This window comes from Lycorma delicatula, chromosome 2 (genome assembly GCF_047948215.1).
Source record: "Lycorma delicatula isolate Av1 chromosome 2, ASM4794821v1, whole genome shotgun sequence".
NCBI classification, from domain to species: Eukaryota; Metazoa; Arthropoda; class Insecta; order Hemiptera; family Fulgoridae; genus Lycorma; species Lycorma delicatula.
In genome coordinates, this window is record NC_134456.1 from 59,398,836 (window position 1) to 59,411,475 (window position 12,640).

Below are 12,640 nucleotides of genomic sequence, written 5' to 3' on the forward strand. Positions count from 1 at the left end.
AGTGTATTCTAACAGAAAGAAAATTCTTTAATTTATTAATGCAGTTTTAATTCACAAACGTATCTCACAACTGGAACTAGGTTCCAATATGAGTATTTATTACAAGGTACACATGAAACATAAGTGAGGTATTTTTAAAGAAATCTGGTGGTGAAGATATACATTTTCAATTATTTGGTTGCAAGTGCTTATTCAGGAAAGCAAACTAGCCCATAACTGTTAGTTTAATACACCTTATTAACATAGATGGTAGCAAAAGTTTTCAAAGCCAATGTCTTTTCAAAAAAACGTTCTGAAAATGGTGTAATTAGAATAATCTTGTGTATGTGTATGAAATGTCGCTTATTATGCATGACTGAAATTGTGTTTTTCAGTACTGTCTCACAAGAAAAAAAAAATGTGCGATAATTAATGTATATGAACTGCAGATGAATCTTTATTTAAATTAAATAAATAGTTTGTGTCCTGTTATAGATATTTTTGGGGGCTAGTAATGTTATAACTTTACTGTATACAGTATTAAAAACTTGAAATTAATAGCTGTATAAATGAGCAGTCAGGATTTTGTGCAATTACAAAATTAAGAAAAGCAGGACACGTATAAAAAAAATTCAATTAAGAAATCAAGAAAGCACCTTTAATTTTAATATAATATTTTAAACCTGTTTGTATATTGATCCAGTATTATCAGAATTCTGAAAACTAGCGTTACAAGTTCACTTCCTTGCACAATCATTACTCACCAGTGCTGTTTAGATCTTATATTACAGCTAATGGTTCCATTGGGAAAGGCTCTTACTGGCCCTTCAAATGAGCCTATATATGTATATATTAGATATCAATTACTTATTGGTTATTGTCACTATACTTAAAATTAATGTACGAGAAGCACTTAAGTCTTACCATTGATAACCTGCATTGAGATCTATTAGTGCAGTTATAAAATTGAGAAGATGTCATTACTACAGAAGCTTACAGATTTTGTTTATATACCTTTGCCCATCTAATGTATTGGTTATTACCTGATTTTACATGCTTCTGATGGAAAGCAGCTTTCTGTTCTACAAATCCAGATCTCTTATACATTCCCAGCTCTGTCTAGGCTTTATATAACAATTTATGTTATAAATCCCTAATCTATTACAAAAAAGGGTATGATGTGTTTTTCATTTTAACCAATAATGTTTATTGTTGCCTTTAGGTTAGTTTGAAGATGCAATTGGATGTGTATAATTACACATAAGCAGTGAAAATAACGGATGATTTAAAAAGGACTTCACAACTTTAAGAGCTTGAAAAAATTTATTTAGTTAACTTACAGTTGCCCCAGTAAATCTACGAGCTTGTGATGTCACGTGCGGACATCTCATTATATTATTGTTTTACAAAACATTATTTTTGCGCTTAATTATTATTCTTATTTCATTTTTCGACTTACAAACAATATGGGCGCCTAAACAAATCATTTATGCTGTTTGTGTTCAATTCTTTTCACTTGAGTTGATTACATATATAAATGCTTAATGACTCAAACTTGTAAACAATAACTATTCCTTAACCAATGAATAATGCCCCAATTGGTAATATGTACAGGCCTATAAAAATTTATACATTTTATAATTACGCATTGTTTTTCGCAAATTTTTTGTAATTATTATTTTTTGTTGTATTTTTATTAGTGCAGTTTTTTATGGCAGAATTTAAATCCATAGTTAAGAAAAAAAGACTTAGGAGTCTAGCACGTAAAATTACCAATAATGTTTTATGATTTTAAGAAAAAAGAAGCTCTAAAAGTAGGTAAATTAACTGACGACAAACATATAATTGGCATTCAAAAATGCGCAGAAAGAACTGCTGCTGCTTGTGGGGTATCAAGAACACAGGTTCAAAAACTCAAAGAGAAAAAAGACATGATTCTTCAATAAACATCCCAATCGTGTTCTTTCAGCCCGCCAAAAAAGTATTAACGATGTTCGAAACCTGTCAGTGGACTGGACAGTTTTGAGTTAGGTGAGTTAATGAATTTCATTCTAAGAAGAATGAATTATATACTTAAAAAAAAATCAGGCAAGATCTTCAGTCATCTATTGATTTTAAAGGTAGTGAATTAATTTTAGCTATTATTTTGAAAGAGTTAGGTTTCAAATGGCGTAAAAACTGAAAATAACAAAAATACTTTTAATTGAGAAATCCGATATCAGGTGGAAAAGAATTGAATATTTGCAGGCAGCGGCTAAGTACAGACAAAGCAATGCTAGAATTGTTTATTTGGATGAAAAGACGTTTTAAGTTCGCATTGTTCGACAAAGTCGTGGTCGGTATTGTTGAGAGACTTCATGTGCCGATTAATAAAGGTGACCGTTTAATAGCGATTCATGCTGGAGGAGAAGTCGACTTTATTCGAACGCATTACTAACTTGGAAAGCCAGTTCGAAAAGTTGCGACGACCATGACAGCATGAATAAAAACAAGTTCATGAAATGGGCGCTTGAAAAATTGATTCCAAATCTTTTACCAATGTCAGTAGTAGTTGTTAATAACGCCTCTTTTCACAATACAGGTATTGATAAAGCACCATATTCTAACTCCAGAAGAAAAGATTCGACCGATTGAATGTAGAAAACCCATATAACGTATAGTTCAAAAATGCTGAAACCAAAGTTATATGAATTAGTAAAGTTACATAAAAATATCACTTGGATGAACTTTTGAAAAAAACATGAGCATCGTGTTCTTAGACTCCCATCGTACCATCCTGATTTGAATCCGATCGAGTTGGTGTAAAAAGACGTGACTAGACATAACACAACATTTTCTTTCACAGATGTTGAAAAATTAACTATGGAGAAAATTAATTCCATGAATGAAGATGACTGGAAACCCTATTGTGAAAAAGTAAAACAAAATATTGAAAAAGAGTATGAAAAACTGGAACCACAGGTAGATGAAATGACAGAACGTTGTATTATACAGTGATTTTTTAGTCCTGTTACCCAATGGTTAATGTCTGGTAATTTTTACCTAAGAAAGGGAAATTTTATTTTGTGACACGAAATTGGTAGCGCTGCTCAACCGGTATAGATACGGCAGTGTGAGTTGATTCTCCTTGAGCTGTGTAAACCTTTGTGCCGTTTCCGGCCGTGTTACGAACAGAATGTCTTTTACCATAGAATTACGAGTTTTAATTCTTGAACAATATTTTGCTACGAAATCGTACGCGAGTGTAAAAGAATCATTTCAAATTAAATTTGTTGGTATTCCTCCGCCAGAAAAAAATGTAAATTTCTAGGCTAGCAAACCGATATCGAAAGACAGGTAATGTTGGCGTCAGAAAACGTAGTGGTCGACCAACTCGTTTGATAGATGACGTTTTAGAGAATGTGAAAACAAGATTACTCAATTCTCCACGGAAAAGTTTACGAAAACTTTCCACGCAAGTTGGTTTGTCATATTCGAGTGTTCAGAAAGCTGCTAAAAAATTGAAATTGTATCCGTATCGCGTACGATTAGTCCAAAAGCTTCAGCCTCCAGATTTAAACAAGCGATTGCAATATTGCCGTTGGTTTAGGTCTCGTAAATGATAACGGAATCGAATTTTTAAATAGTGTTCTTTAGTGATGAAGCTTAGATCCATCTCGATGGTTATGTGAACAGTCAGAACTGTCGAATTTGGGCGGTTGAAAATCCTAACTTTTTACAAGACAAATCTTTGCATCCTGAAAAAATAGGTGTGTGGTGTGCGATATCTCGTCATCATATAGTCGGACCCATATTCTTCGAACAGACAGTAAATGGTGAAGTATACAGGAATATTGTGCGCCAATTTATGTCCCTCCTGGAACTTCAAGAACGAAATTGCTGGCTTCAGCAAGACGGCGCTACATGCCACACGTCTCCAGAAACCATGGATTTTCTGCAAGAGTTTTTTGATGATTGAATAATAAGCAAGGGGTTATGGCCTCCATGGTCCCCAGATCTCACATCTCCTGACTACTTTTTGTGGGGCTATATTAAGTCCGAGGCCTTCAAAAACAATCCTCACACTATTGATGAACTTAAAGTCAATATTACAGACTTAATCACTAATATTTCCAATGCAACTCTTAAAAAGGTTTCTGCTAATATGCTGAAAATAGTCCATGCGTGTATAACCGCAAGGGGTGGGCATTTTGAGCATATTCTTTAACAATTATGTAAGTAATAGCTTTTTATTAAATCTCTTTTGTCAGTAACAAATACATTTTTTTATTCCACCTAAATTTCCCTTTCTTAAATTACATTTAAAATTGGGTAACAAGACTAAAAAATCACTCTGTACATGTACACTTTGATAGTGGGAGTAAAAATGACAGGGATAGTGATTCGTTTAACGAGGATCGTGAACTTGCTAGAAGTTTGAATTAGATACATGAAGAAAATTCAAGTAAACTTTTGTTTATTATTAAAAATTAACAATTTAGTACAAATAAAGGATATAAAAAATTTAATTACGTATTGTTTATAATTAGTAAATGTAATAGTTATTACAGCGTACAGCGTATAGTTGTACGCTGTAATAACTATTACATTTTACTCCGCGTAACTAATACACTATTACTCCGCGTATTTGATACGCGGAGTTGATGTTTTCAGGCCGAGTTAACAGTACGCAGTCTGCTCGTACATTGGTTGGGCCTAGTATACAGATTCGGCGATTCAAGTGGGATGTAAGCCGTATCAAACGAATGTTTAGTGACAAACTTCTGTTTTTCTATGAAATGAGACCTCACCTGAATGTATAAGTTACCTCAATAAATTTTTATTTATTTTTAAAGTTGTGAAGTCCTTTTTGAATCGCCTAGTAGAATAAAATAAACCTTCAACTTGCTAATCCATAATTCTACTTCAACTTCAAAAGGTTGAAATTTATAAAAAAAAAAACATTTTTTTGTACTAATTTATTTATTAAGTCTATTTTATTTCTACTTAAAAATAGGATTACAAAAATACTGCTTGTATAAAAAAGTGGTATCTGCAAAATAAATACAAGTTAAGAAACCTTAATAAAAGTTAAGTTAAACCATAAAAATAAGGAAAAGTAATATGGATATGTGTATTATTATTTTTTGCATTAAATTTTTTCTTCTAATTTTCATACAAAAATATTTCAATTATTAGAATGATGTCTGACTGTCATTACTGTACATTATTATAATGTGGTAATAGGATTATCTAGTAATGTTGATGATGAAAATGAGAAATATTTTCTTGTTAATGAAGGCAATGTTATTGTAATTGCAAAAAATTTTGGTTTTTTATATTTCAACAGAAGTATTCATTTCATCAATCCTGAATCCATTTTGACTAGTTTTGGCATGACATCTGTACATATGTACCTTGCATAACTCAAAAACGGTTAGCCAAAGAATATTGAAATTTTGAATTTAGGACTGTTGTAACATCTGGTTTTGCACCGCTCCTTTTGATTGCAATCGACTTGACCAAAAGTGTCCAAAAAAGCCCAAAATAAAAAAAATTGGATTTTGGACTTTTTCTTAACTGCAGTAATAAGCCCTCATTGAGAACTTTTCAACGATATATCATAAGTGCTATTTATTTTCATTGGTTCCAGAGTTATAGCCCAATAAAATTTGAATTAATGAAATATTTGGATCTTAGAAGGGGAAGGCCACTGATCACTATATAACTGGATAGGGGATCCCATGTGTTGGAACTGGTAAAATTTAAATCATAAATTAGCGCCATTAAATGAATGACCTAAATAAAATAAAATAAAACGGCATATGCGCAGAGGAAAGTGTTGAGTAGGGATAAAACCACTTTTTAAATTTAAACCGATACATAGAAGTGTTCTGATTTTGTATTTTAAATTAAAAGTGACCTATTTTTATTGTATTAAAAAACAATTGATTGTGATTGTGAATACTTGTAAACTGCAAATAAATTTGTGATAAAAATCATGCTGAAGTGCCTGTTTTGTAGAACAAAAGATACGAAATTGAAAAATGTATCTTTCTTTAAATAAGTAAACGTAAGATTTGATTTTATAACAATGTAAGAATTGCAAAACTTGCGTGATTACTATGAATTCGTAATAAGTTGTTTTTCATAAATAATAGAAAATATTGATTAAATGTGTACAGGAGTCGTAAAACTATTGTCTAATTCGGTTATCTTTTTTTCTTTTCTGTTTAGCCTCTGTAACCATCAAGATACTACTTCAGAGGATGATGTGTATGGTTGTAAATGAATTATAGTCTTGAACAGTCTCAGGTCAACTTTTCCTGAGATGTGTGGTTAATTGAGACCCAACCACTAAAGAAAACTAGTACAATTACGATTATAGTCACGCAAGTGTACAATGGTTTTATTTAGTTCCCAGCATCTCTTTCTGCGGTGCTGGAGTATGCTTCAGTATTGAACACGCAATTGTATTTTATGCCATAACGACCTCAATCCAGTTATACAGAGATCAGTGGGGAAGGCATATCGGTTCGAATCCGACTTCATTTCCTTTTTTTTTAACTTTAATATTTTTATTTATTAATAATTACACTGATAAACATAATTGTTGTTTCCTAACATGCAGTACATGATCAGTTTTTGATGCTGAAAATGAATATGAACTCAGAATCTTTCTATCATCCACCATTTTTGAAAAAAATGTAAATTTTAATTAAAGGATTTTTTTCATTTTTCAATGTATAGTTAGCATTTTAAGCTCCTATATTGTATTTTGTTAGCTCGTTTTTTATTGTTTAAGTTTGTTAACATAATTTGTAAGCTATAAATATACAATACTACACAAAGAATTAAATCATATCATAGTCACATTTTATCACATCATATATAATACTGAAGAGTGAGCTTTCATGGATAAGATTAATCATGTCTGTGCAGGTCAAAAAATGTAACTGAAATTACAGCCATGTTGACTGTATTAAGCACTGGGGTTAGAAATGAATTAATTTTGTTCAGTCTTATTGCTATCTTAAGTTTGTTAACAGTGCAGTGCTATCTTAAGTGTTAACAGTTTGTGGATGCCGTTTGTTATGTATGTGGTGAGTTTACCATAAAATCAAATAGAAAAAACATTACACCTTTAATTAAAAAAGCATATCATTTGCACTTCAGTGCAAAATACCAAATTAATTATACACTTTCAGTGTATAATTGGTGATCAGTATAAGACTTGGCTCCTCATATAGTATGCACTAATTGTTCTCTATATTTAAAAGGATGGCTGAAAGGTACATGGAAGGCTTTGCCATTTGGTGTACCTATGTTTTGGCGTGAACCAAAGGATCATGCAACCAATTGTTACTTTTGTTTAACAAGTGTGTCTGAAATTTCTAAAAAATGATTTTGAATTATCTTCCAATAAGCCACATCTTATATCACAAGGTGAATTAAATGACTCGGTTAGGGATTTAAATTTATCAAAAAATCAAGCTGAATTGTTAGGATCAAGACTACGAGGTTGGAATTTACTTCAAAAAAATACAAAAATTTTGGGCTTTCAAAGCCAACAAAAAGAAATTTCTCAGTACTTTACTGATGAAAATAATTTGGCTTATTGCACAAATATTGATGAGCTTATGTTCCACTTAGGACAAGTTCATTAACCTGAGGATTGGTGCCTTTTGATAGATTTGTGCAAGTGTAGTTTTAAAAGTGGTTCTACTACACAACAGTAACAAATATCCTTCAATACCAATCGCTTATGGTATTAATTTGAGAGACATATGATGTGATGAAAGATGTTCTTAAAAAAATAAATTATAAAAAACATAGCTGGATCATATGTGGTGATTTGAAAGTTATAGCTGTTTTGTTAGGCGTACAATTGGGCTATACTAAGTACATGTGTTTTCTTTGCGAATGGGACAGCTGCAATAAACATGAAACATTATGTTACCAAAGAGTGGAAGAAACAACACAACTTTACACCAAATGGGAAAAATATTACTCATGAGCTCTTAGTTGAACCCAAAAAAATTATTTACCCCCTCTCCATATAAAGCTAGGACTAATGAAAAATTTTGTAAAAGCAATGAAGAAGGATAGCACTGAACTTTTGTACATCAGGCAGAAATTTCCAAATATAAGTGAAGGAAAAATGTAAGAAGGAATATTTGTTGGTCCTCGAACAAGAGAGTTGGTCAAAGATGATGTATTTAACTCAATATCAAATAATGTAGAAAGTGCAGCTTGGGCTTCATTTAAAAATATTTGCAAAACTTTTCTCGCAATAAAAAATCTGAAATTATCACGATATTGTTAATCAACTTCTTACTTCATACAGAACTAAGGGATGTAATATGTCTTTCAAAATACATTTCCTCCACTCACATCTGGATTATTTCCCAGACAAGCTCAAAGACGTAAGTGATGAATACTGTGAACGTTTCCACCAAGACATTTCGGTGATGGAAAGCTGCTATAAAGGAAAATGGACTACTAACATGCTAGCTGATTACTGTTTGACATTAATTCAGGATGTGCCCGAGGCTATTTATGAAAGAAAAGCATCAGCGAAATCATTCAAACACAGGTATGGCCATGCAAAATTATAAATTTTACAGATTTTAACTGTATTTTCCCTTAATTTTTTTGAAGCGTAATTTATTTAAAACTAAGGGTGATTTACAGATTTGTAATGTATGCAAAAAATCAACTCAATAAATGGTATCACAGTTAGAGAAACATTAAAAAATTTTTTTTGTCTATCATTGTTATTAACCTCTGATTGTAAAAATAATTTACAATAAATAATAATTCAATAATAAAAAAAAAATGTAATAAAAAATATTGTAATTTAATAAGGCATACAAGGCAGTCATGTGGTGTCCATATCAGATTTTTTAAAATAAAAAATCCACATAAGTTATCTGAAAAGCTTATTAGTATAACTACCAGAGGAAAAATTACTTGCATATCAGTCATTTATGAATATTCGTAAAAAAATTGGATTAGATCAAGCTGGTTTTTTTCTGAGGAACCAGGTTTTTGAAGGAAATTGAAAAAAATAAAATAATATTATTTAAAGAAAAAAGATTTTGGAATTTTTTTCACTGGAAGGAAATAAACTTTTGTTCTCTGAGAGTTAAATAATTGATAGTTCCCCAACCAACTACTAAAGAAAAACTGTTTCTCATTATTTGTAATTTCAACATAACACTTGATTTTTATATAAATGTTTTATTCTTCACCATAATAGACCATAACAATCATTAAGAAGAAATAACTATGACAAAAGAAGAAAATACACATAACATTCTGTTGATAGAATAAGCTACATTTTATTTAAAAATATTTTTAGTAAAAAAAAGGAGTGTGTGTGTGTTTATATATATATATATATATATATATATATATATTCTATTTTTAGTGGATAATTATGATTTAGGATTCTCAGTAGCATTTAAAGTATTTTATAACTAAATAAATAGTTACATTTATATTTGTAATAGGAAAGATAGCCATTATCAAATAGTAGAATGGATTGATGTTTGGATTCAACATTGATATATAAATTCCAGCTTTTATCACCACTTATAATATGGGGAAAAAGTTATCCTCCTCTCTTTCATGACAGTCCAAAAATGCTTGTGTAAATTTTATTATTTGATTTTTGTGCAGATCGGTCAACATTTTCAGTACCCATCTCGCACAAAGTTTACACTAGTCCAGTTTTGTGTAAAAATTCTGTACACTGTACTCCATGAAATATGTGGAAATTACATTGCAAGTACACCAATTGCAAAGCATCAAGTTTTCTCAAACTTTTGGGCTCACTCGTATTTAATAAGATATTGTTTTCAGCTTAAGGTCTTCCACTTTCTCTCTCTCATCATCATGAACATCTGTATGTTTGTCATTAAATTCACTATACCACTGCCTTACCTTTCCTTCGCACATTACCATTCAGACCTCCTAAGGAGAATTACAGTATTTACAATATTTTTTGAGTATGACTTGCTTACATCAAAATTCTCAGCTCATTGAGGTCTGTCTATAAACTAAATAAAAATGCTGCATCTGCATCCATTTCAGAAATTTTATAGCGGGCAAGTACTATATCTACATGAGATGTTTATGTAGCTATATATGTAAAGATGCAATAATATTCTTTCTTTATAAATTCTTCAGTTTACCAAGAAAAAATGTATAACTCTAATTACACATACTGAATTCTTACTAATAAAACAAAAATATTGTAGTTTTTCCAAGTAATAAAATCAGCTGTTTTAGAGATGCAGTACCTATGTTGTTAAAAGTATTCTCTGAATAATTGATGTTTGGTAAGCTGTTTTTTAACAGTTGATGGTGGAATCAGTTACAATTTCAATTGTTCTATTTAGAAAAAAAGTTAAGTGAAATGGAAAAACTTGAAGTACTGGTAACTGGATGTTAACTTTCTAATGTCACAGCTTAGAAGTAGCTGTACACTTGAGTGCAGTATCATCTTTTTTTAATGAAAAGAAATTAAAAATATCATTTTAATGAAAAGAAATTTGATATATTCCATTCAGAAACACATTTAATAATAAAATATAATAAATAAATTAATGTTTGGCAAGGGTTGGAACTTTAAGTAGGCTTTTTTCTCGAAAACTTGATTAATGCAGTTAGTGTTTCTATTCAGAAGGGTAGAGTAGGTCTGTAAATTTCATATAATTTATGATTAATTTCAGAAGCACTACAATCTTTTGCAGTAAAAAATTGAATCACATACTGAATTTCACAACGGTGGGATTGTTTATTGTTGTAGTCATTATTAATCAATGCCGACAGTAAGGCTGCTTACAAGATGGTTGGTAGGTAGCTAATGAAGCTATTCTGCATGCGTGATCTGATTCATTGTTGCCTAACACTTTTTATTAGTAACCGGCCCTTACTTTTAAAGCATACTTCATTGAGGAGTAATACAGACAATTTTAATTTAAGAGATTAAGAGTGGAATCTATAATTTCACAGATTTTTGTCCAGTCATTTGACTGGTTTGATGCAGCTTCCCAAGATTCCCTATCTAGTGCCAGCCGTTTCAGTTCGGTATACCCCCTATGTCCTACATTCCTAATAATTTGTTTTACATATTACAAATTTTTCCTGCCTGCACACGTTTTCCCATCTACCTGTCTCTCCAGTATCAAAGCGATTGACTATTCCAGGATGCCTTAAGATGTGGCCGACGTCTCTCTTTTTTTAGCTATACTTGTCCAACTGCTTCTTTCTTCATCAATTTGCCGCAACACTCCTTCATTTGTCACTTTATCCACCCATCTGATTTTTAATATTCTCCATCAGCACTACATTTCAAAAAGCTTCTAATCTTGTCTTCTCAGGTACTGCGATCATCCAAGTTTTTCTTCCATATAAAGCTACACTCCAAACATATACTTTCAAAAATGTTATCTGATGTTTAAATTAATTTTTTATGCAAGCAATATATATTTCTGACTGAAAGCTTGTTTTGCCTATGCTATTTGGCATTTTATACTCCTACTTTGTCCATCTTTAATAATTCTACTTCCCAAATAACAAAATTCTTCTACCTCTATAGTCTTTTCTCATCCTGTTTTTATATTCAGCGGTCATCTACTTTATTTCTATTATATTTCATTACTTTCCTTTTGTTCTTGTTTATTTTCATGAGGTAGTTATTGCATAGGACTTCATCTATGCCACTCATTGTTTCTTCTAAATCTTTTTTGTTCTCAAGCTAGAATTACTATATCATCATCAAATCGTAGCATCTTTATCTTTTCACCTTGCACTGTTACGCCAGATCTAAACTGTTCTTTAACATCATTAACTGCTAGTTCTATGTAAAGAGTAAAAAGTGACAGGGACAAGGAACATCTTTGTCATTTCCTTTTTTATTATTGCTTCTTTCTTATGCTCTTTGGTTATTACTGTTGCAGTTTGGTTTCTGTACATGTTAGCAATTGTTCTTCTATTTCTTTACTTGAACCCTAAATTTTTTTAAAGCTGGTAAACAGCATCTGCTATATATGCAGTATATAAATTAGTAGTATGTTGATTAGTATGTGTAATTAATTAATGCATAATTAATTAGTATTAGTAGTATGCAATATATAAATTAGCTTTTTAATACAGGTTAAGAAAGTTACACTTCTTTTTGTTTTAGCAAATTTGCCACAAAATACCTGTTTTTATACATGTTTTTGAGTTTTAAAAGTTGAAAGTTTTTATCAACTCATTTGATATGATATCTAAACATCCAGATATCACATATTTTAATCTTACAGGTTTAATGTCATCAAATTTAATAGTTTAACAACTAGAGCATAATTCTAAAATAATATAAAAATTCTCAATAAAAAATTAAGGGATAGTATTGGCATTCCTAAAATTTGGCATATACTTTCTAACATAAGTTGTAAGTGCTGCCTGTCATTCGCAGAGTCTTGTTTTGGGTCAAAACCTAGAAAATGTTGTTAGCTGAAGACATTGGCCAGAGTATATACTGGTATCACAAACCTTCAAATTTAGTAGAACTAAATACACGTACAACATATAGCTTTCACATGTAATAAGAAATCATTTCAGGCATTCTGAGATGCTCCAGGGACAGGTTCAAATCTACATAGCTTTTCTTTTGATTTTTTGTCTA